Consider the following 4,503-nt stretch of genomic DNA (forward strand, 5'->3'; position numbering starts at 1 on the left):
CCCTTTCCTTCTGCTGCTCAGTTGACACCCAGTCTATGGCCCTGTCTTTGAACATTGGGTCTGTGAGGAGAAACGTTTAGTGGCTTTGCCTAAGAGGTTTCTGTCTAGCTTTGAAGGCAACACTCTCTCCCCCAGTCTATTAAAGACACCACCCCCAACTCCTGAGGTTTTCGGTTCTGCCATTCATGTGTCAATAGGGCTGAGCTACAGAACCCAAATATTTGGTCAGATATTATTCTGGGTTTTATTTGGGGTCTTAAAGAATGGGTTTAATGTTTACATTAGTAGACTCTGAGTACATATAAGGATTTCTTGGATGTAGATGAGCCTCCATCCAGGGAAGTGAAGTCGTCATTATACCAACAGAATGGCGTCCCTGACAAAGGCAAACTTGGGATTTTGAATTGCAGCTTTGGGCTCCCCTGAAGATGGGTGGCAGCTATTGGCCCCAGTTGCCTCTTTCTTTGTGTGAGTTGGTTCTTCAAGACAAACCCCCTGTGCACGCCCATTCATTCTGATCCTGGATAGCCTTGGCTAACAGAGGGTCCTTGGGGGCTGGACTCTAGGCACAGAAGAGTTTTTTCTCTTTGGCATCTCACTCTTCTGTTCACCGTTAACACCATCACTTGAGTTTGGGGCTGTTGGCTTTCTCCATAAATGATACAGGGAAAGTCCTTCCTTCTAAATTCCCACCACCTTTAGGCAACACCAGCTGCCTCTGAGGTGGGGAACCTCCCACCCACCCCGTTCACATGGTCACAGAACTGTGTCCTTTGCCATGACCTTGCAGAGGCTCCCTTCAAATTAATAGCCAAGACTTCCTGAGGCATTCCAAATGCTCTTTGATTTTTTTCTTAAAAACAAAGACAATCTCTTACAAAGCTATAACAAAAAAAAATCCGGTCCTGAGACCCAAGGTGTTGCTTCACTTGGGTCAGTGCTGTCCCTTGTAACAAACAAACCTCAGAACTTCATGTGCTATTTAGTTGTCCTGATTTCTTTTTATTTACTCATTTGTTTTTTAAATTATGTATGTACTGTGTGCATTTGTATGGGTGGCTATGCACCTGAGTGCAGTACCACAGTGGCCAGAAGGGGGCGATGGATCCCTAGAGCTAGAATTACAAGAGGTTATGAGCTGCCAGGTAGGTGCTGAAAATTAAACTCAGGTCCTCTGGAAGAGCAGCCAGTGCTCTTAACCACTGAGCTGTCTCTCCACCCTTGTCATGTTTCTTTACTTTTCTCAGTCTTTCTTTGAGTTTCATCGCCTTGACATTGCTGGAGGTGCAGACTGGACTTTTCATGACTGTGGTGGTTCTTCATTGTGAACCTGACTGGTTTTTAAATCACCTAAGGAGACACACTTCTTAGCATGTCTGTGAAGGCTATTTCATGGAGGTTTCCCTGATGTGGGAAGACTTGCCCACTCTGGGTGGCACCATCTCTATGCTGGAGTCTTAGATGGTGTCACAAAGAGAAAGTGAGCTGATCACCAGTAATTATGTCTCTTCCTTTCCTGACTGTGGATACAATGTGACCAGCTGCCTTATTCTCCTGCCTCCATCCCCTCCCCACCATGATGGGCTGTCCATCAAAAAATGAGACCCCAAAATAAACCTTACCTTGAGGAGTTTTTGTGAGGTATTTTGTCACACAATGGAAAAAAGTTTAACGAATGTCATTTATCAGGCTGCTCAGATAAGCAATCCCCTTAAAGAGTTGTTTCTCTGGCTACTTGATCAAGATGACTTCTTCCAGGCTCCCTTGCAGTGAGGTCTTCTAAATCATGTTTTAAATCAATACATATTTTTATAACAAAGGTATATGGAGACCCCAAATTTATCTCACTTCTTAATAGAGCTTCAGGTTTTTCATTTTGAGTGCAGATTCCTCATCTCTTACAAAGCTAAAAAATAAAACAAAACAAAACAAAATCCAGTCCTCAGACCCAAGATATTGCTTCCTTTATTTTATTACCACCCCTGTTTATTTTGATGCTTAATATATCATGGATTTGGCCATGGGAAGCCATTTTTACAGTGAGGTCTGTGTCATTTTGACAGGTCTTCATTATTTTTTAAGCTGTTCTACTTTCTGGATTTAAGATTCTTCAGGCTTATCTGTACCCCCACCACCACCACCATGTCCTGGACCAAGACTCAGCTCAGTTACATGGATTGTTGAATGATCTTTAGAAAACAGAATCTCATATGCAGATGTGAGATGCTGCTAAGTGCCTCAGACCCAATTAACAAAGAAGAAGCCATGACACTGCTTTTAAGTCCTCAGAGTAGCTGGTCTGTATCTCTGCTATTGACTACTACATTGAGTAGAAATGATGAGACATTCTTAGTGTCCCATGTTACATTGTCACATGGTATCCCAGCACTGGGATCCATACAAATATTGCAATTCCCACCTGCCCTGGTTGGACTTAATTGTCAACTTGACACAGCCTACAGTCATTTGAGAAGAAAGCCTCACTAGAGGAGTTGTTTAGATAAGATTTTCCCATAGGCATGTTGGGAATGTGACTGTGAATTAATGTAGGAGAGCTCAGCCCACTGTGAGCATCACCATTCCCTTGGCAAATGGTCTTGGGCTGTAGACTAGCATGAGCTAAGCATGAACCTGTAAGCAAGCAGTGTTCTCTGTGGTTTCTACTTCAAGTTCTTTCTTGGCTTCTTCCCCTTATTTACCTCAATGATTGACTCTGACTTAGAAGTGTAAGCCAGATATGTCCGTTGCTCTCCTACGTAGCTTTTGGATGTGATGTTTTATCACAGCAACTGAAAAGAAACTAGAGCTACATTGCTGGAACGGGAAGAGCAGCCTTCCCAGAAGAAGAGAGCTGTGTTGGCATCAGAAGGTGAGAAAGGAATGCTGGGCACATTGAGCTGGTATCCACTGAGCAGGATCACAGCACACTTGACAGACATGGTATAGACTGAGTGACAGTGGACAAGTCAGAGAGATCAAAGACTCGGGACAATGCCATCGCCACCAAATAGTGCTGACTTCTAGGTAGCTCAGCCACTTCAGTTCTGCTGTTGGTTGATAATCCGTGAGGGTTTCTCCTTCTATAAAACATTCGACTCTGCGTTTTTCGACCTCACCACACTGACACGATGGCATGGGGGTGGGGTGTGTTGGGCAGGGCTTCTTTCCTGCAGCATGCCCTCCTCAACTTATGCCAACCCAAGTTTCTCACAAAATTACCACCTGTACCCTGGGCACATACGACTGTGTCTTCAGCAATGCCCAGTGTATATCATGAAATTCCCACATCGAAATAATTTTAGATTTTTTAATAGAGCAATTGCAAAATTATTGAAAAGGATCTCATATGCTTTTTAATTCTCTAGATTAACTTCTGTATCAACACACACACACACACACACACGTGCCCCTCTGTCTGTGTATGGGTTTGTGTGTAATTTTCTGAACTACTTACAAATAAGTTGTCTCCGGGTGATTCTCTGAGACAGGAACATCCTCTTACTTAAAATCACTGTGGTCAAAACTGCTTAAGTCCCCCACCTGACATCAACAGTTTTTCTGTTCTTGTCATTGACAGCAAACATGTTGGCCCTGGATCCAGTTAGGGTTTCACAGTGCATCTTGCCCATGGTTCACCTGTGTGTTTTCATCAGATGCAGTTCCTAGACTTGGTTTTGTCCTAATTCTGATGGACCCAGAACGTGAAAGCCAGTGTTTGGGAGGAATGCCCAACAGTCGATCCAAATCCATTTGAAAATGGTCCCTGTGTTTCTTTCTTATTGGCCTGATTTCTGACCTTTGAGTTCTGGATTTGGGAGATCACAGACCCAGTGTCAACCCATAGTGACCCTGTAGAACCCTCTCACAAGACCCCGGAAGAAGATCCCTTCCCTCTTTCTTCCTCGCTTAGAGCTTCTTGGAACAGAAGCCTCAGGAGTACTTTGTATCTCCATCATTGCTTCTTTCTCTTTGGTTCTTCTTATTTGGTTGCTGAGACTGGTCTCACTAGGAAGCCCTAGCCGACCTGTACCTCGCTCAGTAGACTAGGGTGGCCTTGAACTCGCAGAGATCCATCTGCCTCTGAATATCGAGATTAAAGTTATTCGCCACCATGCCAGGCTTTAGATGGGAATATTTTAACAGGCCTTTCTAAGCAAGGAGTAATGACAGGAGACTCCACACAGTTGCCTAGGAACTGCTATTACATGTTGGTGGATCAGTCCCAGTTCCATTCTGTGAAGTTTGGTATGCCTCTCCGTAGAGTTGAGACTCGAGAGAAAAAAAAATCTTCATAGTCCTGTATGTTTCTGATTTCGGCTCCTTTGGAGAAAATGCAAAGCCAGTGCTTGTGTGTACATATATGTGTGAACACACTCATACACATACATGTGTACTTACTGATGTATGCACATACACACACACATTCACACACTCACACACACATGAAGGCACAACCTGTACCAGCCATTAGCTTTTGAATGTAAGAGAGTCAAAATACAAGTT

At 43.7% G+C, this 4,503-nt stretch overlaps 1 protein-coding gene across 1 annotated transcript in view; it reads left to right on the plus strand.

Moving 5' to 3' along the window:
- Tmem132c (transmembrane protein 132C) overlaps positions 1 to 4,503 on the plus strand; it is a 323,965-nt gene that overhangs the window by 10,531 nt on the left and 308,931 nt on the right. The window lies entirely within an intron of this gene.

This window comes from Mus musculus, chromosome 5 (assembly GCF_000001635.26).
Source record: "Mus musculus strain C57BL/6J chromosome 5, GRCm38.p6 C57BL/6J".
NCBI classification, from domain to species: Eukaryota; Metazoa; Chordata; class Mammalia; order Rodentia; family Muridae; genus Mus; species Mus musculus.